Source organism: Staurois parvus, unplaced genomic scaffold (genome assembly GCF_062004578.1).
Source record: "Staurois parvus isolate SC_StPar_1 unplaced genomic scaffold, SC_StPar_1.0 ptg000385l, whole genome shotgun sequence".
In the NCBI taxonomy this organism is placed as follows: domain Eukaryota; kingdom Metazoa; phylum Chordata; class Amphibia; order Anura; family Ranidae; genus Staurois; species Staurois parvus.
In genome coordinates this window covers 1,311,813-1,336,256 of record NW_028318181.1, presented here as the reverse complement: position 1 = coordinate 1,336,256, position 24,444 = coordinate 1,311,813, and the positions used below count along the sequence as shown (strand labels likewise).

General features: G+C 40.8%; 1 long non-coding RNA gene across 1 annotated transcript in view; it reads left to right on the top strand.

The window, feature by feature from the left end:
• LOC149455892 (uncharacterized) overlaps positions 1-24,444 on the top strand; it is a 115,931-nt gene that overhangs the window by 4,850 nt on the left and 86,637 nt on the right. The window contains exon 2 of the long non-coding RNA XR_016314006.1: positions 2,083-2,131. This is a non-coding gene — a long non-coding RNA (uncharacterized LOC149455892). The remainder of the gene's footprint in view (positions 1-2,082; positions 2,132-24,444) is intronic.

Genomic DNA, 24,444 nt, shown 5'->3' with positions numbered 1-24,444 from the left:
CTAAATATACTAACATTTGCCCTAGGTACCACAGGATGTACCCTGCCTACTGTTACAGAAGCAGTGTTACTATATTCTATTGCAATTATCTTTGAAAATCTGTGGAATGACTTGAAGATCGCTGTCCACAAATGGTCCATCAAATTTAACTGAACTTGAATAGTTCTGAAAAGAAGAGTGGGCAAATATTGCAAAGTTTGTAGAGAAATATCCCAACAGACTAAAGGCTGTTCAAGCAAAACATGGTTCAACAAAATACTGACACAAGGGGGTGATCCTTTTTCCAACTCAATGATTTTGTTTTTGAATTTTTTTTCTGACATGTTGATGTTATATCTTTCACTTGGATGTTATAAGTTGCACTGAGTAAATACAGGTGGATGAAAAATCTTCATTGTCATCTTCATGTCTTCATTTCAGGCTGCAAAGCAACAAAATGTGATTATTTTAAAGGAGGGTGATTCTTTTGTATACCCACTGTATACTTTGTAACCCCTTAGGGAAGTCATAGCTTTTAATTCTGCGATGTTACCTAGTTACATATGTAACATAGTTAGTCTAGCGGAAAAAAGACAAAGGTCCATCCAGTTCAACAAAAAAAAAGTTATAATCCTACACCCACAGTTGACCCAGAGGAAGGCAAAAAACCCAGCAAAGCATGATCCAATTTGCTCCTGCAGGGGGAAAAATTTCCTTCCTGATCCCCCGAGAGGCAATCAGATATTCCCTGGATCAACTTTACCTATAAATGTTAGTATCCAGTTATATTCTGTGTATCTAAGAAATAATCCAGGCCTTTTTTAAAGCAATCCACTGAGCTGGCCAGAACCAGCTCTAGAGGGAGTCTATTTCACTGTGAAGAAACCTTTCCGTATTTGGAGATCAAATTTCTTTTCCTCCAGACGTAAAGAGTGCCCCCTTGTCCTCTGTGATGACCTCAGGGTGAATAGCTCTACACCGGGTTCACTATATGAACCACTGATGTATTTATACATGTTGATCATATCCCCCTTAATCTCCGCTTCTCAAGAGAGAATAAATTCAGTTCCTCTAATCTTCCCTCATAGCTGAGCTCCTCCATGCCACTTATCAGTTTGGTTGCCCTTCTCTGTACTTTCTTCAGTTCCCCAATGTTCTTTTTGTGAATTGGTGCCCAAAATTGAACTGCAGATTCCAGATGAGGTATTACTAATGATTTGTACAGGGGTGATATGATATCTCTCTCTGGAGTCTATACCTCTTTTAATACAAGAGAGGATTTTGCTCGTTTTAGAAACCGCAGTTTAGCTTTGCATGCCATTATTAAACTTGTGATCTACCAGAACTTCCAGATCCTTCTCCACCATTGATTCCCCCAGTTGTACCCCCCCCTAGTATGTATGATGCATGCATATTCTTAGCCCCCAAGTGTATAACCTTACATTTATCAACATTAAACCTCATTTGCCACATAGTTGCCCAATGAAACAGTGCATTGAGGTCGGCTTGTAAGTTGAAGACATCCTGTAAGGACGTTATTCCTCTGCACAGCTTGGTGTCATCTGCAAAGACTGAAATTGGATTTTTAATCCCAGACCCTATATCGTTTATAAATACATTAAAAAGTAAGGGTCCCAACACTGAACCTTCGGGTACATCACTGACATCCCTAGACCATTCAGCGGATGAATCATTAAAAATAAATAAATAAATACTTTTATAACAAAAACAAAGAAAAACTTTTTTTGTTAGTTTAGCAAAAAATAAAACCCCCCAGTGGTGATTAAATACCACCAAAAGAAAGCTCTAGTTGTGTGAAGAAAATGATAAAATTTTAGTTTGGGTACAGTGTTGTATGACCGCGCAATTGTCATTCAAAGTGTGACATCGCTGAAACCTGAAAATTGTCCCGGGTAGGAAGGGGGTAAAAGTGCCCGGTATGGAAGTGGTTATAATATTTTTTTCCAGCAAGAACTCATCTATGTGGTCTTTTATTAAACTCTCCAATATCTTCCCAACTATAGAAGTTAAATTAACAGGTCTATATTTACTTGGTAAAGATTTTGACCCCTTTTTAATGATGTTTTTTTGATGTTGTTCCAGGCCACTGAGTCCTGTACTGAATATTATGAAAACCAGCTTTTTATCTGAGGTAAGTGATTCATTCTCTATGATTTCATTTCATATTGGATGAGAATAGAAACATTTCTTCTCTTTAGAGAGAAAATAGAATAAGGGGTCTTTGTTCTATCACCCTTGTTCTCTGCGCTCCTCCTGAAATTATCTTCCTTTCTTTAGAAGCAGAATGTTTTCATCCTGACTTTGTCCAGAAAAGTAGAAGTGCTGATGAAGATATACATAATCCTCTGCACTGCTCCCATTGTAATCTCAACCGAAAAGTACAGTGTATGTCTGCTGAGTACATACAGTTATTATATCTCCTAGATTGTAGCTCGAAAGAGCAGGGCCCTTGATCCCCTCATGTTTTGCATTGTATTGGTATTGTTCTGTCACATGTTCTGTCCCCCTTTGTAATGTACAGCGCTGAGCGAACCATTGGCCTGTAAATACTGTATAATAATAATAATAATAATTATGCAGATTATCCACTAGAGGAACCTCTGTAAGTACAACTATTGTAATGTAATGCAATCGGAAGCAGAGCCTGCATATGTAATAAGTAAATATGGCTGCCCCATGTACAGTATAATTACCATCCAAAGTGCTAAAGTGCTATGGGTTGCACAGCATCATTGTTTGCTAGTAGGCAGACAACCAGCAATGTCCTAGCAATCACTATCCCACTGCCTACCTGTGTTATAATTTATAAATAATCTGCAGACACCCCAGGTGACATCATTGACTAAATATGGTCAGCTAGCTCCTGCCCCCTCTGTTTACATTCAGTTGAAGGGCTGGAGCTGTCATTCATGACAAAAAGTCCATCAAGAGAGCATTGTCATGTGCGGTCACCATTTTTTTTTCTTTCAACAGGTTGGGTGTCTTTATTCGTAATTAATGGTGGATATGTTTTGCTGGATGAAGTGATTAAGGATGGATTTTATCCATTTTTTTTCTATAAAGGGCATTTTCAAAGGTTTGTGTGTATTTACATTACATTTTTTTTTTGTGAAAGAGTAACTAGGGGTACCCCTTACTCACATAGGGAAGAGAGACAGACATCTGAAGCCCCCTTATTTTAAAGAGGCTTCCAAACTCTGATAAGTCTCCCTCTTCAACAGTCCCCCATTTCCACTGGACTAGGTATGTGGGAAAGAAGCTCTTGTCCTCTTCATCATCAAGACAATCTGCTCTTCCAGCATAGGGGCCTCCCTAAAAAGGCAATCCCCCATGTTGAGAGCATGTGTACCAGCATTCTGATCACCACCAATCCCCATACCAGTATCCTGATCACCCCATATGCTATACCAGCATCTTGATCACCGCCTTTTCAACATCCTGATTACTACCATACTTCAAGCTAACGTCCTGATCACTTCCATACATCATATCATTTTTACCAAGAAAATGTAGCAGAATACATGTTGGCCTAAATTTATAAAGACAATGTATTTATTTGCAAATTTTATAACAGAAATTAAGCAAAAAAGTATTAAACAAAATCTGTATTTTTTTTAATTTGTATAGCAAAAATCTTATGGTGATCAAATACCACTAAAAAAAGCTCTATCTGTCTCAAAAAAATGATGAAAATTTCATATAGGTACAGTGTTCCATGACTGAGTAATTGTCACTCAAAGTGTGACAGTGCTGAAAGTTGAAAATTGGCCTGGACTGGAAGGGGATGAAAGGGTCCGGACTTGAAGTGGTTAATGACATTACCTGGGATATCTCACCCTTTTGTTTACATTCATCTGTGAGGACAAGAGCTGTCATTGCTGTCATTGGGTCGCTCTTAACCGATTTGGTGGTTGTCGTTCATCGTGATTCACATGATTTTACATCACTAAAGATGTCACTGACGATGGATTTACATTGTTGTGTTTTTTTCTAATAAATGTGTAATTTTCTAATAAATTATGTGTAATTATGTTTTAGTTTTACTATGTACTCTTTACTCATTTACATGGGAGTGGGGTGGTATCTAGGGCCCCCTAGCAGGTTTCCAGATTCTGAAAAGTTCCACTTACAAACGGGGTTGTGGGGAAGAGGCTCTTGTCGTTATCAACATGAGGCACTTGAATAATTTTGAGTAAGAAACCACATTGAATAGAGGTGCCTTGGTGAGGTAGTGTGCCTTCAATGTGTATTTTCAAAAGCATGCAACAAAACCTCTGTTTTTAACTTGAGATGTTTAGAAAATGAGTTTGCTGGCTATCTTGAAAGTGTGCCATTTTGTACTGTTTTGTATATTAACCTGCCCATGTGCACCTTTCTTAATTGTGGTGGCTACAAACTGATCTGAACAGCTGCCATTGTTCCTTATTTGGATCACAAGACTGGAAGAGAACAACAAATCTGAATATTCAGTTTTTAATTATTAAAATGTAACACTGTGCATTATTACTGAGGATGTAGAACTCTTTTTGCCCACAAGATGGCAGCATTTAGCGCATCAAGCCTTGATACAAGTACTCAGAGCATTCTGGGAGATGTAGTCTAGAAGAAGGATTTTCTATGCAGAAAAGCTGAAGTCACAACTACAAAGCCCACAAGCACCAGTCAAGGGGAGGGACATTATAAACGGAAAAGTCTGAGAAGGAGCCAAGGCGGTTGGGGAAAGATGTACCAACTGGAAGGAGTGTGTGTATGACTGTTCTGAGTTTTGCTGTGCTGTCCAGACCAGGCCAGGTGGAGCTGCATTTAACAGAGCTGCTAGTGAGCCAAGAAGCAGACTGGTGAGCCGAGGAGACTGTCCTGGAAGATCTTTCAGCATCTAGAGCTGCTGTGAGGTGTGCATATATCAAGACCACCACATCTGCATTGCCATTTAAGGAGGCCCCCCACTGCATGACAACTTGCATTCTTCCCAGAAAGCCACAGAAGAATTGGTAAGAGAGTCACCAATCCACACTTCAATGCTACACATTACAATTAGCTCTTGTTGCCACACAGGTATACGTGGGCTATTGTCACTTCCTGACACTGTCTTTGATCAGAGCTGTATACATTGCTGCTATCTATTTCTGCTTAGCCAACCCCTTGCTTCAACAGCATTTACTTTTGTTTAGCCAACTTAAAGGGGCACTCCTACTGACTAACTTCAACCCTTCTTTATGGAACTTCCTTATTAACTCCACATCTTAAAGTGAACTTCTCTATTGACTCCATATCTTACAGCAACATCACTCTGTTTTGTGCACCAATGTAAAGGGCCCCAACATTGCCGGGAGAAGCTATATCCAAGAACTATTCAGACTCAAGGGTCTGTTTGATAGCAGCACCAGTGTGCAGGAGACTTGATAGAGAACTATTGTTTATTCTCTTGGTACTGCAGTACATATTTAGTCTCACTATAAAGGTACTGGTGTTATCTTCACTTTATTGTTATTGCTGTGTCCTTGAGTTTTAACTTTTAATCTTTGAGCTGCTGTATTACTTTACCACTCTGGTCTTGCCAATACAACCTGCCTATTTTACCCCAGTCAGTGTGTGTTCTTCTTGGGTAACTGCCGAGAGGCCCCTGAATTCTGGTGGTGTCAGCAGGTGTTAGGTTCCACCTAGGCCCAAGGGAAAGATCAGAGGACCCAATACTTCCAGTGGCTCCTGCAGAGGTAGGGCTATACAAATTTTTGCATTTGAATTAATATGTGATTTCATTTGTCGCTTCTTTTAGTGATGTCTGAGCCTAAAATGTGGGGTTTGGTGTCAGGGTTTGCTTTAAATCCTGGTGACTTTCACCCCTGATACTCAAACCAAGAAGTTAGGCTCAGACAAAGCAAGGACTCCTTCAAACCAGCAACAGTGGGCTGTGTTGGGCACAATGCAGTTCCAATACAAGAACAATTTTCCTGATATCCTATGACTTTGGTTCTCATTGATATATTGTGTGTTGAACGAGCCCTTATAATCAAATATAAATAAGGTCCAAATATAAGAAAGTCTGAACAATCACAAATAATAATTTTTCTATAAGCCCAGGTATAAATGGTTTACTTTCATCACATAGAAAGGAGCATTTTGATATATGTACAAAGAGCAATGTGCAATTAATACTGTACATGGAGTAACCATAATATATTCATCTGCAGTTAATGAAAACTGATATCTGATCTTTAGGTGACCTGTGTGCATTTTCTCTTTGCACTATGTTAATAAAGAAATATTTTTTGATCATCAGATAGATACAGTCTGATTCCATTAATAGAAAGCACTCTTCTCATGTAGAAATATAATGCATGGATAGGATTTAAAGGCTTAGCTTGGTCGTTCTTATACTGTACTGTATGAAACAGTTAAAAGATGGATGCATTTTTTTAACGTCTTATGACTGGGAGGCTGGGGAGAGAGGCTCATGTTAAGTGCTGGTTACCTAGTAATTCTCTAACATTTTTCATACCCTGTACCTGCCTGGACACGACAGGCTTATGTGAAAGCTTTACTGAGAACACAAGCCATAGACTTAACTTTCAGCTATTTCCTTGCATTTTGTATGCTTTGCTTTTTAATATAAAGATCAGATGGTTTGCTTTTTAATATAACAATAAATCATCAAGGATTCTTTTTTTTGCTTGCAAGAGCTTAATATTGATATTAATATTGATATTCTCCTATAACAGAACTTTATTTTCTACGGCCTTCATAGAAGAAATACAGTGAAGCATGATTTTGATTATATATGCTTTGCAACAATGTCCCAAAATATCTAAAGAATCACCTGAGATAGAAATTCCTATCCAGTTCCCTGCCGTTCTGTACTGTATAAGCTATTTAACTGCTTATGTGGGAGTTATCAACATGCCCTGAAACAATGGATAAGCAAGTCAGGATCAAAAACAGGGTCTTTTGACAATATGAACATCCCAAATAGACTGAGATATCCTAATACAACTTTAGGTTTAAGTAAAAGTATGGTAATTCAATATGAATACCTATATATCTGACTGAAATGGGATTTTTAATCCCAGACCCTATAGTTACATAGGTGTACTTTTATGAAACAGAGATCAGCGGCAATCCTGAGGATCGTTGCTGATCTCCGATCATTAGTGGTTTAGGAAACAGAGATGATCAGCGGAGAACATGTTCTCCGCTGATCATCTCAGCACACAGATGGCCAGTATATGAAGGAGCGATGTCAGCCCTTCACTGGCGATCTGTGTTCTCCCTCCAGATTCTCCAGCTCAGAGCTGGAGAATTGGAGGAACCGCAAACGAAGCATCGATAATTTACCACTGCTTAGTAAATGGTGTTTGACTAATCTCTTACTGTAATCTCACAAGATTAAAATAAAAGCAGCCAATTTCCAGCATTGAAAGCATCTGTAGATCGCTTCTCCCTTCATTCGGAGAAATGAGCTACACCGCTTCATAAAGAGGCTCTCAGAGGAGAACTGTCTTCTCTGAGAATGCTGGAGAACTTAGCAGCAGTCATTTATCGCTGCATGATAAAAGGACACCATAGTTAGTCCGGCTGAAAAAAGACAAAAGTCCATCCAGTTCAACCATTAAAAAAAAAAAAAAAAAGAAGTTATAATTCTATACCCACAGTTGATCCAGAGGAAAGCAAAAAAACCCAGCAAAGCATGATTCAATTTGCTGCTGTAGAGAAAAAAATTCCTTCCTGATCCCCCGAGAGGCAATCAGATATTCCCTGGATCAACTTTACCTATAAATGTTAGTAATCAGTTATATTCTGTGTATCTAAGAAACAATCTGTTCTGTTAGTGGATCCTGCTCAGATGCTCACACACTGTAGTTAACAGAAGACATTTTATTAGGTGCTTCTAGCTGCCATTATACATGTGTCTGCCCTAGAACTACAACCAAAGAGAGGCAATAACACAGTTGTACCAGTATCTAAGTAGTGAGACCCCTAGAGGCCATACACAGCATATAACATATTGCTACATCCTTTCTCTTTTAAATAAAAGAACAATGAAATATAACAAACACAAAATGGTGAAGTAGAACATAGCTATAAATTAGATATAATCCTTGAGGTGAGCCGGCTTTCTGATTATTCTGCCAGCTCGCGTAACATATGAGGTTTCTTCTGATTCTGGCAGTCTATTTTCTGGGACTGTCTCTCTCTGCCTAGAGACCTCCCCATGCTCCTCAGCAGTTCCTGTTTCTTTGTTGCTGGTATTCATAGTCTCATCGCTTTGAGTGTCCATATACTGTTCCCAGGGCCCTGTATCATCTCCTTCTTGTGTTTTTCTCAGATGTCTCCGATTTCTCCTCCATCTTCTTCCTTCCTCTGTTATAATTTCATAGGACCGTGGTCCCAATTTCTGTACAACCTTCGCTTTTTTCCAGTGTTTGTCATATTTCCCTATTGGCTGAATCCGTACACTGTCATTGCTCTGGAGAACAGGCAGATCTTTTGCAGATTTATTATAATAGAAAGCTTGCCTATCTTGATTCTTCGTTAGTTTGGCTTTAACATTGCCCACAAGCTTTGGCTTTAGTAGTTGACCTGCAGTTGGTAGGAGAGTCCTTGTACGTCTACTCATAAGCCGCTGTGCTGGACTGGTGTCTAGGCCTTGTGTGGGTGTGTTTCTTTGGTCCAGTATAGACAGGTATATCTCTGTACCTGCCTGTTTTGCCTTTTGCATGAGTCTTTTGGCTGTTTTTACTGCTGACTCGGCTTTACCATTACTCTGCGGATATCCAGGAGATGATGTCTGGTGCTCAAATTCCCACCTCTCCCTGAATTTTTTGAATTCTTCCGATGTAAATTGAGCGGCGTTGTCAGAGAACACAATATCCGGAATGCCATATCTGGCAAAATGGGCCTTGAGTTTTTTAATTACTGTTTTGGCCCTTGTGTCCTGTAAGTAGTCTATCTCCCAGAAGTCGGAAAAATAGTCCACAGTTACCAGATATTCCTTGTCGTTCCACGTGAACAGATCTGTTCCTACTTTTGACCATGGTCTGTTTGGAATTGTATGTGGTTGCAATGTCTCTTTCGGTTGCTTATCATTGCACGATGCACATATTTCACACTGTGCTATAAAGTTTTTTATGTGGTCATTCATTCCAGGCCAATAAACATATTCTCGTGCACGACGTAGACATCCTTCTACACCTAAGTGAGTCGAGTGCAATCTTTCTATAATGTCTCTTCTAAGTGATTGTGGTATGACAGCTCTTTCTCCTTTAAAGATGATTCCATGCTGCACAGAGAGTTCATCTCTTATGTGAAAAAATGGAGAAACCTCCATTGGAGCATGCTGCTTGTGTTTTGGCCATCAATTCAAGATGACAGTCGATAGGATCTGTAGAGTTTTATCTTCCGCTGTGCAGGTCTGTATTTGTTTCAGTCTGTCTTTTGAGACAGACAGATATTCACACATATTGATGCTTTCAATGTCTTTTTCTTCTTCATTTGTGATGGGTAAGTAAGCTCTGCTTAGGGCATCTGCAATCAGTAAATCCTTCCCTGGACAGTAACAAATGTTAAAATCATATTTCTGAAGCCTTAACAGCATACGCTGCAGTCTTTTTGGGGCATTCAGTAGTGGCTTCTTTGTAATACTTTCTAAAGGCTTGTGATCTGAATGCACCACCACTTGTCGACCGTAGGTGTACTGGTGAAATTTCTCTAACCCAAATACTACCGCTAGTAGTTCCTTCTCGATTTGAGCATATCCTTGCTCTGTTAGAGTTAACGCTCTGCTTGCATATGTGATTGGCTGTTTAACCTGCATTAGTGTGGCTCCAAGGCCGGTTTCTGAGGCATCACATTGTACTACCACTGCTTGATCTGGATCAAAATATTTTAGCGTTTGATAGATCTGGTAGAATATCTTCTATTGTTGGCATTGGATAGTGATTTCTTTTAAGGGCCTTGTTCAGTGGCTTAGGATCAATGCATATTCTTAACTTGCCTGATGGTTTTTTCACTATCACCAAACTGCTTATCCAGTCTGTGCTTTCCTGTACTGGTGCTATCATACCTCTGCTGTGCAAATCCTGCAGTTCCTCTTTAAGCGGTTGCATTAAGGCTACAGGTACTCTTCTTGTAGGCAGTCTGGTAGGCTGTATTGTGTGATCAATTTCTAGTTTGTATTTACCTTCCAGGTACCCATCACCTTCAAATAAATCAGCATACTCTGTTTTTATGTGGTGAAAATCCAAAATGTATTCTGCCTTTTGTGTAGGATTTTGAGTATTGTCAGAAACTTCCAGAGCCATGATGTTATGGGACTGCACCTTTATTAAGTCCATAGCCTGAACTGCTTTAACTCCCAGCAAAGGAATGTGATCGTCCTCCTGCAACACAGTAAACTCCACTCTGTAGCTCTTTCTGTTACGTGGATTTCTTAATTTTAGCTTGCATGTTCCCATGGGTTTCAGAACACTTTTGTTGTACATGACCAGTACCTTATCAGTGGGCTCAATGGGAACCTGTTTGTTAAGCAGAGTAAATGGAATGACATTGCAACTTGCTCCACAATCCAGCTGAAATCTTATGGGCTGTTCATCCACCATAAATATGGCAAAGAGCTGCTTTGCATCATTGGCTACTGGCTGTTTGACTACATTGACATTCTCTGTTGCAGACTGCAGCTGCAGCCATGTGATGCCCTCTGTGCTGTCCTCGTCTGTGTCCTGGGTCACTGTGTGGACTTGTCTGTACTGTTTGCTGGTTTTGAATCTGCACACAGCTGAAAAGTGGTTCATCTTGCCACAAGTCCTGCAGGACTCCCCATACGCTGGACATTTCTCTTTGTCTCTTTCATGTCTTTTGCCACAGTATTTACACTGGACTGAGCTCACAGGGAGCCTGGACCTTGCTCTGCCTTTCACAGATACTGCATGTACTGAGGCATCACTGGTGCCCTCCATCATCTTCAGCCTGTCTTTAGTCAGCTCTGCAGCCCTGCAGATTTGTATACATTTCTCCAGCGCCAGCTCTTCCTCCCTCAGTAATCTTTCTCTGAGGTGAGAGTCTCTGATGCCACACACTATCCTGTCTCGGATAAGGGAGTCCCTGATGTCCCCAAATCCACAGGTTGCAGCCAGTCTCCTCAGCTCTGTCACATATCTGTCCACACTGTCCCCAATCTCCTGATTCCTTGAGAAGAACTTGTATCTCTCCACCGTCTCATTCTTTTTGGGGTCACAGTGCTTATCAAATGCTTGCAGTATGTCTGTCAGTGCCATGCTGTCTGTGAGCAGGGTCTCGGCTAGTTCTCTGCCTTTTTCCCCAATCAAGTAATAAAACAGCTTTACTTCCCTCTGCTCATCTCTGGGTGCCACTGTCAGGTCCACATACAGAGTAAACTCTTCCTTCCAGTGTCTCCATGTCTGTGAGAGATTGGAAGAAGTGACATCCAGTCTCTGAGGGGGTTTCAGGCCACTCTCCATAGTGCAGTCTGATAGGGACTCTGTACTTACAGTTGCTGATTCTCTGTACAGTTCCAGTGTCACACAATCTGTATTTGTAGACAGAAGACTTGCTATTCAGAGGTTCAGTGCCCAGCTGCCACCATGTTCTGTTAGTGGATCCTGCTCAGATGCTCACACACTGTAGTTAACAGGAGACATTTTATTAGGTGCTTCTAGCTGCCATTATACATGTGTCTGCCCTAGAACTACAACCAAAGAGAGGCAATAACACAGTTGTACCAGTATCTAAGTAGTGAGACCCCTAGAGGCCATACACAGCATATAACATATTGCTACACAATCTAGGCCTTTTTTAAAGCAATCCACTGAGCTGGCCAGAACCAACTCTTGAGGGAGTCTATTCCACATTTTCACAGCTCTTACTGTGAAATCTGAAGAGCTAAGCCCAATAACAGAAATGTAATTTATTGCGATTTACCAGTCATTAGATGTGGTGGCTGCATTTGTTGTCTTCTTTAGACACTTTTCCGTTATATTCACCTGGTTATCCTTCAAGTAACTCATTTTCTGTACTAGGGTGATAATGCTCACTCACTGTTCTGTATCCATTGAGATCAAGAGTTAAAACCCTAGGACAGGACTACAGTAAACCTCCCCCTCTTCTCTCTAATACTATATGGGGGTTCTGTCATTTAGAATGGAATGGTAACTGATAAAATTAAGAACTGGAAATTATTAGCACACAAGATTTCTGGAAGGATCACCAGGTATTTTTTATTTCTTAAAGGCACCCCCATACACTTGCTAACACATGAGGTTTGGTGCAGCACCATGCGGTTTGGTGTGGACCGATTTTGTGAAAGGGTCAGGGAATTGTGAGTTTTTTGCACCTAGGGCAGTCCACTGAAATGAATGGGCTGCTCTACTTGTGCCATGCAGAAACATGTTATGCACACTCCAATGGTGTAAACATAGCCTAAGTATTATTGTAGTAGGCTCAAAGCCTTTATCTTTAGTGGACATAACATTTAAGTTAGCACTCTCTCTGACCAATTTACATTTTTTTAAGGTACTGAAACAACTAACGAATGGCATGTTAAACTCAAATGAAATAGTGAGCTGAATTGAGAAAACAATTTTTCAAGGGACCACATTGTGTCAACTGAAGGCTGCAATACCTTCTGAAAAAAATGTTGCAACATACGGTGCAACTTCCAGAACTCTGAATTTCTGAATGCACCGCACCAGGTTCCAAAATAGCTAGCTTCTCTATCTGAGGAGGGCCACCCTCTACCTCAGCTCTCTAGAAGATCACATTCATGCAGTATCCCTACCTCATCACCGTAGATCTCTCCAAGATCCTCTGACTCATGATGTACACAACTCTGTTCTTTCAGCTACGTAAACCTTGACTTGCTCTGCTTGTCGAGGTCTATAAGTTCTAGATCTTTACAGTAACCCATTTATCCCTCTATGGAACTACTTGATTTAACATTTCTATTATATATACTACCGCCCCTTGATGACATCGGTGTGACGAAACCGGTTGGGCGTAGCCTACTTGATGTGGACATTAGAGAGCCTTGCTGGTCTGTGCTGTATGGGAGAGATCTGCGGTGAGCGTTAACTGTATCTCAACCCTTTTTTGCGATTGAAGCTGGTGTCTGTTGGACACCTTGTTTGTGAGTTTCCTTATACCTTTTTTATTAAAGAGATAAATGAAAAAAACGTATTGCACCATTATGTTCTCTTTTTTGTCCCTGAGTGTACTGCATGCTCTCATGGAGGTATGAGAAAGAGTGGAGAAGTTCATCATAAGAGCTTGGGCTGCAAAGTTGTTTGGCTGTGATTATTATTATCTGGAAGTATCTGAAACATCACCATATCTATTTGGACATCGGGTTCATTGCTCCCAGAGCACAAGCGTTGTTGCTGGTTTATAATCTGACCAGCCATTAGCTCTGGTGAGTTCATTTAATCTCCTTTGGTGGTGGATTTCTCACAATTGGTTCAAGTCACTGAAGATATATATATTTTTTTGGACACTAATTTATGTTTGGACACTATAATTTATTTAAAACACTAATGTTTTTTGGATGATGATATACACTTTTGTATAAGTTTGTTATTAGCGCATACCTTTTAATTTGGATCAAATAGGAACCTAATTTGGGACCATTTTCTAATGCATGGTTTACTTTTATAGTTTCCTTTCTCAGCAGAACCGGCACTACCACTAAGTGAACTAGGCAGCACCTAGCGCAGGCACAGCCACTGGTTTCCCTATTCTCCATCAAGGCCAGATCTAGGGGGGTGCTGGAGTGGGATATGCCTCATCCCCAAATTTCAGTTGTGCCCCCCCCAGTCTTTCCATGAATGCTGTGCCTGGCTGCTGAGTGCCTTCCCCCATCCCTGTATTCAAGGCTGGGACAAGGGGAGAACAGCCTGGAGCAGAAAAGCCTGGAGAAAGAACCGTGAGGTGCGGCCTGTGTTCTCCTGCCCTGTCAGTGTAACGACAGTGATACTCCACAAGGCAGATGACACTAGATCGCTCTTATATCAGTACTTTCTGTGTTTGATTTATTCCCTGGCTTCCTACTGCCAAGAGATGAGCGGTCATTGGAGGAGATAGGCTGCAAGGTAATCAAACTGTGTACAGCCCGATCCACGAGCAATCCTGTGTCATCTGCTGTATGGGGGATCACTCCACTTACAGGAGTGAGAGCACAGCGCAACCTGCATCTCTACCTGATTTTGCGCCTGTAAGTCCGGAGGGTGGGGGAAGCTTACATGCTGGGGGAACTGTATATAATGAAAGGTGGGGGGGAGGGCAACAATCAATTTTGCTGAGATGAATCGTTTGTGCAGGATGGCGGCTACTTGTGCTGGGAAAGGTAATGGGGATGATGGGGGGGATTTGTACCAGGAGAAGGAATGGGGGGATATGTGCTAGGAGTAGGAGGGAAGTTTGTGGGGGGGAGGAGGTTGGGGGAGATTTGTGCTAAAAGGGGGGGTGGATAGATTTGGGTGAGAGGATTTTATGGTTGGAAGGGTAATTTGGAGGGGCTTTAGCCAGAGGAGGGATTGGGGGGAATTTGTGCTAGGAGAGGGGATTGTGCTAGGAGGAAGGTTTTGGGGGGATTTGTGCTAGGCGGGGGGCTTGTGTTAGGAGGGGGGGAATTTGTGCTAGGAAAGGGAATTGGGGGGGGGATTTTTGTGTTAAGAGAGGGGGATGGGGGGGTTGTGTTAGGAGAGGGTTGTGCTAGGAAGGTGGATTTGGGTGGGGAGGAAGGATTCGTGGTGGGATGGTTAATTTGGAGGGGGTTGTGCTAAAAGGAGGGATTGGGGGGATTTATGCTAGGAGGGGTAATTTGGAGAGAGGATTTTTGCTAGAGTGGAAACTACAGGTGAAGTTTTATTATTTTTTTGGGGGGGGTACAAGTAGCTAGTCTTGCCTAGGGCACAAAATAGTCTAGCACTGGCACTGTTTCTTGGAACTCTTTGTATTTTTCTGGTTGACTATTACATACAGTATGTAAGTACAGTCTGATTATGCATCTTATATATTACACTAATGCTGGTTAGGGTGTTTATTTTGTATGCAATGCTGCTTTTATTGTTTTCCTCATCCTTGAGAGAGGTTTGATATTGGAGCAGTTAATTATGTGATCCACCGGCTCCACTTTTTTTCCCTTTTTTTAAAAAATCTGGCACTCCTCATGGAGCCCTGGTAGTGGTTCCGGAAGCTGACATTTTGACCTCCAAATATGTTACTTGAGACAGAAATGGTAAAATATGGCATGAAGAGTGGGATTTTTAATGTTCTAATCAACTGAAGACCTAGTTATTCCCACTATATCCTCTAGCATACCACCAGTTCTGAAAATGGAACTTCCTATTGGCCCATTTGGCAGGTATAGCTATGTAAAACATTAAAACTCAGTGCTTATACTGTTTAAAATCCAGTAATGCACTCTAACCCTGCTCTGCATTTGCTCAGTTGCTCTGTATTTTTTAGCATTGTGCTGAACGTCCAAAAATGTAGAGGCCGTTCTGTTAACAGCTTAAAGATATACTGTTGCTCAGGGGCTCTGGGCTTCAGAAAAATGACCGCCTTCAGCAAGAAAAAAAAGGAGCAAAGCTGGAGTCAATTTACAGCACACACTAATTTTGATAATATAATTATTAGTGTGGAATGTATGTTCCTTGCTGAAGAATATTATTTTTTATCAAGTTGTTATGGGTAAAGTTTCGGTTTAAGATGTCCTACTCTTGTGGGATCTTCATTTCCCTTATCTTCTATTAGGGGTCGCCCTTTGCTGGTTTGCTCACTCCTGTTTATGTACTCTGCTGTTCAGCAGGTTTCCTTCTGTAATGTATCATCAGATTTTGGAAACCTTACATGTTTACTTTGCAATGTGTGTCATTGTGTTGGTACCTTAAGTGCCTTTTACCTGTATGGACAATATTGACTTAACTGTTATTGAATGGAGAAGTGTAGGAATGCTCTTAAACATATGGCTGGCTCTGAGTCTCCTCAGAACCATATAATCATATATCTCCCATTATTTCATTAGACTGGACAATTACTTTATATGTCTGTTTCACCCTGCAGGGTATTCCCTTTACTCTTTCTTTATACCTGCCTATAGCACATCTCCGTTCCACCTCCATAGAAGTCTTACCCCCACATAGGCTTGCCCTTCTCTTTGGAGATTGGAGCCATTTTAGATTCCCTTCACTTACACTCAATATTTTTCTTCCATTCTTCCCTTCCACTGTCTCTCTCTTTGCTTGTAATTTCCTCTACCAGCTGCATGTACTTTAAAGGGCCTCACTCCTCTCTTTTTCCTTTCCCTCTCCTCCCCTCTTCTCTCCTTCTCTTCTCCTTTTTTCTGGAAGATTGCAGGATGGACAATCTGCAGGGGCTCAACACTCCTGAGAAGAGATGGATTTTACTTCATGAACTGCATAGGTGACAATCAGATCGTTGCTTTGTACATTTTAAGGTAGTAAATCATCTTTCCCCAACTTTTATCACTCTTACAATAAATCTGCAAAGTCCAAGGGGGTCTCTGTCTTGATTTCTAGTAGAATCCCATGAACTTATCTAGACTTACAGGCCAAGAATGAGGACGATCACTTTTTATCAAGGGCAGGATTGGCAACACTAAGATCACAATAACCTTGATCTTCACCTCTACTACAAACCAGGAATGCTTTTTGCTCTGTACTTGGAATAGACCTTCATTACTTTCTGAAGGATTCTTCCTTTTGGGCAGGGATTTAAACCTACCTTTGGACCCCACATTATACAGGGGCTTCCTTCTTAGCTCCCGCAAACGTATATTGTGAGCACTATGAAACATCCAGTTAGTTGATGTCTAGTGTAGAAATCACCTAGATACTAGGGATTATAGTTTTTCTCATCACCACATAAAGTGTATTTCTTCCTATATTTGTTTCTTGTCCAAAACATATTTATTGATATATCTATGATTAAAATGGTTGTAAACCCTTACATATACCCAGTGAAGTGACTAGTCTCAGGTGACACACAAAGATGAAACAAAATGAGTTGTACCTGTCTACCTGCAGTCTTCTCTTCTCTACATCCGTTCAATGTCCTGAATGTATACAGCTTGTCTGATAGTTCAGAAAAAAGGGGGCGGAGAGCTAAAATTACACACTGCAGAGCTCAGTGAAGAGAGCTCTGAGAGATGATTGGAGGGAAGAGACACGCCTCTTCCACAGGAACAGAGTTGAGGCTGTCAATTTGCTGGAGGTCCCTCCCCGTCACCATTTTTTTCTTGGTGTCAGGAAAAATTGTCAGAAGTTATTCATACTGATAGCTGAGAAACAAAGCAGCCGACAGAAAAGGCACTTAGTGCTCCTCATTGAGACACACACTATAGAGGGATATGCTTTGTTAATATTTCATGTCTGAGGTTTATAACCACTTTAACTCGTCAGATTTCGGCTGCAGCACATGGTCAGATTATGCCCCTATTATCTTGAATATCTCCTTTCCAAGCAACTCTACCCCTCATGAATGGCACTGGAAATTGAACAAAAGCCTTCTCCAGGACTCGTCTATTTTAGAAGATGTCATAAGGGAACTTGAATGATCCAATAACAATGTGGAAAACAATAAAACTGTTATCAGGGGCATCTTGATAAAACATGTCTCCTGGAACAAACAAGAAAGAGAAGCAAAGCTTTTGGCACTGTTGACCAAAATCCATAGGTTGGAACTAAAACATAAAGCTACTCTAAAACAAACAGAACAGGACCTAATTGGTCTTCACTCGCAAGTCAACTGCTTTACAAAGCTAAGGTGGCATTGGCCTCCTGCTGCAAACATTATTATGAACACAGTGACAAGTGTGGTTGCCTCTTCGCCAGAGCCTTACAGGCACAACTGTGCAAAGTCTTATGTGCCATTGGGAGGGAAGGTATGTTTCCCGAAACAGATAACACTTATTTATTACAGGTACTTATATAACGCCATCAATTTACGCAGCGCTTTACATATATATTGTACATTCACATTCAGTCCCTAAACCTCAAGGGGTGTACAATCTAAGGTCCCTAACTTACATTCATACATACACATACTAGGGCCAATTTAGACAGGATCCAATTAATCTACCAGCATGTCTTTGGAGTATGGGGGGAAGCTGGAGTACCCAGAGGAAACCCACGCAGGCACAGGGAGAACATGCAAACTCCAGGCAGGTGGTGCCATGGTTGGGATTTGAACCAACGACCCTAGTACTGCCAGGTGGAAGTTCTAACCATTTAGCCACTGTGCTGCCCACTTTTTAAAGGCTTTTATGCCTCTCTTTTAATCTCCCTTCAGGCACATCTTTGTCTTTACCGCACAAACTCCAGACTCAAATACACAACTATACCTGGGTTCATCTCACTTTCCACACCTTGATTTCTCTGTGCGGACAGAACCTAGAGGCTCCCATTTAAGAATAGGAGATCCATATGGCTGTGAACAGCTTGAAATTAGGTACATTTCCAGGTCCAGATGGTTTTAAAGCACAGTACTACAACATTTTAAAAGTCTTCAAATCCTTGGGTGTCCTCCGGCTTTCTGCCCGATTCTGTTAGGGCTCATATTATCAATTCTACCTCTTGTGGCAGTTACCGTTTTATTTCTTTGTTAAATATAGATCTAAAACTGTTTACCAAATAGCCTCTAGGTTACAATCACATCTACCTAACTTGGCACACCTATACCAAGTGGGCTTTATCCCCACCCAGGGGGCACGGGATAATAATATCAAGGTTTTGATCTTTATTCATTGAGACAATTTTAAGAATGTCCCTTGCCTTCTCTTGATGACAGATGAAGAACTCTTTTGATCAAGTGAACTGACATTTCGTCCTTGCATTCCTGAAGTTCATAGGCATGGGGGATGGGACGCTTATATGGATTTCCCATGTATATTCAGTTCTCTCTGCCTCTATAAACTGACTGTTTTCGGACTCTTTTGAGATTTCAAATTGCACGAGACAGGGCTGCCCCCTCTCGCTTTTGTCTTTCGCACTTACCCTTGAACCTTTTCTCTGTAAAGTCAGATTTAATCCTAATATCACGGGTATCCAGATTGGGGATCAACATCACAAAGTATCTGCATACGCAGATGACATGTTCTCACTTACTAACTCAACTGTCTCCCTACCTAATTTACTTAAGAAGCTTGATAACTATGGCTCAACCAGCCTGAAAATCAACTTCTCCAAATCTGAGGCAAAAGGGGTGGCCATGTCCTTGACTTAAACAAAACTTTTACAATGCAACTTTAAGTTTAAATTGACCACTACTACATTGAAATACATAAGGACTCTCCTTCCTCTCACTTAAACCATGTTTATTCACTTAATTTTTTTACCTCTCTTGACTGTTGTGAAGAGGATGCTTCAAAAGTGGCAAGCAGGCCTTTTTTGCTGGTTCAGGAGATGTAATATCATTACCATGTCTTTTCTCCCGAAGATTCTCTGCCTGTTCCAAGCGGTTCCGATCTTTATGACATCTTTTTTTTAAGCAAGTTAATCTTCTCTTCACTGGTTTTGTCTGGGCTTCCTGGAGACCACGATTGCTTTTTCGCCTCCTATCCTTACCTAAAGATCATGGAGGATTAGCCCTACTATCTGATGCCAATAATTATTACCAGGCTGCACACCTGGTGAGACTGATTGACTGATGCCACTACAGCAATCTTAAATGTTGGACAAGAATTGAACAATCTACATGGCTAATTCCTTTGCAGGGAAAAACCTGGTGTTAGTCAGACCTGCCTCTCCCTCTCAGGCCTCACCTGATGATAGGCCCAACTCTGAAGATATGTCAAAACACTTACCACTATACCCTATTTTGGGAAACCCACATTTCAGTGTGGGACTTCAAGAGGGCCCTTTTCGCAACCTCTTGCATTTCCATTGTTTTCAGGCCTCATATTTTATCCACTTTTTTTTGGCCCTCCTTGGAAGACTTAATGGTGATCCTTATGGTCTAGACTTTTTGGTCCTTATGGTCTAGACCAGGGGTGTCAAACTGGTGGCCCTCCAGCTGTTGCAAAACTACAAGTCCCATCATGCCTCTGCATTTAGGGTTCATGCTTATAAATGTCAATCTTGCAATGCCTCATGGGACTTGTAGTTTGGCAACAGCTGAAGGGCCACCAGTTTGACACCTGTGGTATAGATGCATGCGATGGAGCATTGTCCTGCATAAATATCATAGTCTTCTTGAAAGATACAGACTTTTTTCTGTACCTCTGCTTGAAAAAAGTGTCTTCTAACAACTGGCAGTAGGTTTGGGAGTGGATTTTGAGTCCATCATCAACCTAAAAAGGTCCAGCTAGCTCATCTTTAATAATACTTGGTAATACTTAATAATTGGATGTTGATCGCCTTAGGCCACACCCATCCTCATTACACAAATACACATTACCTGATATACGTAAATCCAGTAAGCATTCAAGTTGGACAATATGCAAAAAATTATGATTTGGTCAAAAGACTCACTTGCCTAATAATTGTGCACACATTGTAGATACAGTGGGGATCGAAAGTTTGGGCACCCCAGCTAAACATTTGTATTATTGTGCATAAAGAAGCCAAGGAAAGATGGAAAAATCTCCAAAAGGCATCAAATTACAGATTAGACATTCTTATAATATGTCAACAAAAGTTAGATTTGATTTCCATCATTTACACTTTCAAAATAACAGAAAACAAAAAAATGGCGTATGCAGAAGTTTGGGCACCCTGCAGAGTTAATATCTTGTACTGCCCCCTTTGGCAAGTATCACAGCTTGTAAACGCTTTTTGTAGCCAGCCAAGAGTCTTTCAATTCTTGTTTGAGGTATCTTTGCCCATTCTTCCTTACAAAAGTCTTCCAGTTCTTTGAGATTTCTGGGCTGTCTGTCACGCACTGCTCTTTTAAGGTCTATCCATAGATTTTCAATTATGTTGAGGTCAGGAGATTGTGAAGGCCATGGCAAAACCTTCACTTTACGCCTCTTGATGTAATCCCCCGTGGATTTCGAGGTGTGTTTAGGATCATTATCCATTTGTAGAAGCCATCCTCTCTTTAACTTCAGCTTTTTCACAGATGGCATCAAGTTACCATCCAAAATTTGCTGAAATTTTATTGAATCCATTTTTCCTTCTACTCGTGAGATGTTCCCTGTGCCACTGGCTGCAACACAACCCCAAAGCATGATTGATCCAACCCCATGCTTAACAGTAGGACAGAGGTTCTTTTCATTAAATTCTGTGCCCCTTCTTCTCCAAACGTACCTTTGCTCATTCCGGCCAAAAAGTTCAATTTTAACCTCATCGGTCCACAGAACTTGTTTCCAAAATGCATCAGGCTTGTCTATATGTTCATTTGCAAAGTTCAAACGATGATTTTTGTGGTGAGGAGGTAGAAGAGGTTTTCTTCTGATGACTCTTCCATGAAGACCATATTTGTACAAGTATCTCTTTATAGTGGAATAGTGTACCACAACTCCAGTGTCTGCCAGATCTTTCTGGAGGGATCGTGCAGTCAAACGCGGGTTTTGAATTGTTTTTCTCACAATCCTGCGAGCTGTTCTGTCTGATATTTTTCTTGGTCTTCCAGATCTTGCTTTAACTTCCACTGTTCCTGATGACTGCCATTTCTTAATTGCATTCCGAACAGAGGATATTGACATCTGAAAACGCTTTGCTATCTTCTTATAGCCTTCTCCAGCTTTGTGAGTGTCAACTATTTTCAGTTTCAGTTTTCTAGACAACTGCTTAGAAGAACCCATGGTGCTGATTGTTGGGGCAAGGTCAGATGAGTCTGGGCATTTAAAACCTTTGAGATTGACATAACCTGGTCTTCCCAGATGATGATTGAGAACAATCCATGACACTGGCAGGTCTCAGCTTTGCAAAGGGGGCAGTGCTATAAATTCTGCAGGGTGCCCAAACTTTTGCAGACGCCATTATTTTGTTTTCTGTTATTTTGAAAGTGTAAATGATGGAAATAAAATCTAACTTTTGTTGACATATTATAAGAATGTCTAATCTGTAATTTGATGCCTTTTGGAGATTTTTCCATCTTTCCTTGGCTTCTTTATGCACATTAATACAAATGTTTAGTAGGGGTGCCCAAACTTTCGATCCCCACTGTATACTGTATATATTATACACCAATATAGCTTTTCTGCCAAATTGTTTTGTTTAAAATGTTGAGGATTTTAAGCAATCACTGTATGGCAAAACAATTTGATGTTTGAGCAAATACAAACCATTTAACACCCACTTAGAAGTCAATATCCTGTACTATTATTATTATTATACAGTATTTATATAGCGCTAAAAGGTATGCTCAGCGCTGTACATTATAGTGGGGGACAGTACATGAGACAATACAGTAACAAAACAAAACACGAGGGGTTCGAGGGCACTGCTCTTTCGAGTTTACAATCTAGGAGGGAGGGGATAGTGGTACAGGAGGAAGTGGCTGTGGGGGATGGAGGGGTAGGAGGAGTGGAGGAGATCGGCTGTTAGGCGAGGGCGGGGTAGGCTTCCCTAAAGAGATGGGTTTTCAGGGTGCGCCTAAAGGTGAGGAGGGTAGGTGACAGTCTGATGGTTTGGGGTAGGGAGTTCCAGAGGATGGGGGAAGTCCTGGAGAAGTCCTGCAGTAGGGCGTGGGAGGTTATACCTATAAAAAAGCAGATACTGTAAATTCTATGTGAGTATATCTTTACAGATACAAAGAGAAATTGGATTATCAGATTTCTGCCAGGCTTCCTTGTTTTAAATACATACAAGTAGGCAAAATAAGCCACTTTTTAATTTTTCGCACACGTTTTTCTGCATTGTTATAACAATTTCTTAAAAACCTGCAAAGAATAAAATATTTTCTGAAAGCAGAGGCCAGTAGAATAAAATGATGTCAGTTGCAATTTTTAGTAGCATTTATGTAGTATTTTCAGGAAAACAAGACCCTAAAATGAATTTAATGCACAGAAACAATTTGCAACAGGGAAGATGGCTCTACCTTCACAGTACCATAAAAGTAATCTGGGTTCCAGGCCATTTATAATTGGCCTGTGGACTTTAGTGGTTAAAGAAAGGATTAACTAGGTGTAATCCAGCACTGAGCCGTTACATCTATGGGGTACAATAAAGTTAGCACTAAAAGGCTATGTCTGAGCACTGTGTTTTCATAATTAGATTCCCAGTTTTCAATATAATATAGAGATACAGCTTTAATTGTTATGCTGAATACTGTACATTACACAGAAAATGGTAATTGGGTCATTGTTCTTTCACTAGATAGCATTGCTGTCACTGACGTCAGCAGAACCCGGTGAGAATGTTGGAAAGCATTGGCTGGCCTCCATTTTTGTGGCAATTAGCCCTGGCAGCCATGGACCTCTAGAAGCGTCCACATTTTTTGTCCACAATAATTATGCCTCTGACCTTTAAAGCACACCAAAAAAACAACTAGGCTTGTAATGAATTCTACTTGCGTCTGTTTCCCTTCGTTTTAGAAAAGCTGACTGTGTAGTGTTTAGCAGTGAGGAACACTGTGCTGTATCAATGTACCGCTGTTAATTCGTAGAAGTCATCATTGTTGCAAGAGCGTCTGCCAATTTTTAGCAGTTTAGGTACATTGCAAGCGTCATGGGAAGTAATACGAAAAGATAAAGCTCTCCATTTACAGTAATGGCATTATGCTGGCATTTTACATTTGCTAAGCCACATGCTCACTTCCCTAATAAGCTCATAGGCACATGTTCCAGAGCACAGTGTAAACTCTCTCTATCTGCAGAACACTAATTCTTTATTTAAACGTGTAATATGGACCTGGTTGGGTGCCAGAGATTTTCCCTGAATGCCTTGTTCTGCTTAGAAGTAGAAGACATGTCTGGCACAGACCCCAAGCGTGTTATGGCGATAAACCTGAACAGTTTACCTCTCAGCCCAATCACTCACAAGTACAAAGCGCAGATGCCGTTGCTTAGTCTCAGGCTGGACAATACATCCCCATATACTGAAACCCTTAACCAATTTCTATACCATATATTTTCTAAACTTACATAGTTACATAGTTAGTCTGGCTGAAAAAAGACAAAAGTCCACCCAGTTCAACTATTAAAAAAAAAAAGTTATAATCCTATACCCATGGTTGATCCAGAGGAAGGCAACTTGACACATTAGGATGCAGGGATGGTAGTCCGATGACTGATCTAGGTCTAAAACTGTGATGTAATACATAAAAAAAACCAAAAACGCACACAATGGCTAGCTGTCTCTTCACAAGTTCTGATTGATGCTAGACATGACATAGACAGCTGCTTCCTGGCTGGAGTCTTGTTTTGTCTGTAGCTTTCTGCTTTCAGTAGCTGCAAGGTCTGCAGGGTAAGTCGTGAAAGCTTAATATGGCCAGATTGGATATGTATGCTTCATTGCCAAGAATATAAGTGGA